A 617-nucleotide genomic window follows, 5' to 3' on the forward strand; every position below is an offset into this window, starting at 1 on the left:
GACCCTCCCCTCAGTTTTGGAGGAATCAGAACTATGACGTAAGTAGAGGTCCACAGAATACCAATTGTGGAGAGAGGACAAGGCTTGGAACCCCAAAGAGAGCGGGAGGAAGCGTCTGCGCACACTGTCCGGGAGGATGCATCACGTCCGCGCCAGCCCTGGGGACGGGTTAGGAAGGCGGCCCGACAGCCGTCTGGACCTGGAGGGCAGACAGAGCCCCGAGAAGCCAGCACAGGCAGACCGGGGTCCTCCTCACACCCGAGAGCGTGTTAGGGACTCATTCGGGAGGTCAGCGGGAGGACAGACGGCGACCAGAGGGGTGGCATCTTCCAGGAGGCAAACGTCCAAGGATGCGGAACATGGGGACACCTCCGAAGGGCAGGACCAGGGGCAGGGTGGAGTGGATGCCGCAGGTGGCCATGAAGAGCCCACCCACGGCCGGCTGGGGTGGAGGTGGGTTCCTGAGGCGTTGCAGGGCAGGGGCCAGGCTCTGCAGGATGCCTGGGCCTCCCAGCCCTTAGTGATTTTCTTCGGTTTTTCAGTGTGGGAGAACTGTTTCTTATAATCCTAAGAAATGTCACGGAGACATTTAAAGTTCACATTCACACTGCTACTTT

At 59.6% G+C, this 617-nt stretch overlaps 1 protein-coding gene across 1 annotated transcript in view; it reads left to right on the top strand.

The window, feature by feature from the left end:
* GPR143 (G protein-coupled receptor 143) overlaps positions 1-617 on the top strand; it is a 29035-nt gene that overhangs the window by 18081 nt on the left and 10337 nt on the right. The gene's annotated exons all lie outside the window — the stretch shown is intronic.

Source organism: Pteropus vampyrus, unplaced genomic scaffold (genome assembly GCF_000151845.1).
Source record: "Pteropus vampyrus isolate Shadow unplaced genomic scaffold, Pvam_2.0 Scaffold850, whole genome shotgun sequence".
NCBI classification, from domain to species: domain Eukaryota; kingdom Metazoa; phylum Chordata; class Mammalia; order Chiroptera; family Pteropodidae; genus Pteropus; species Pteropus vampyrus.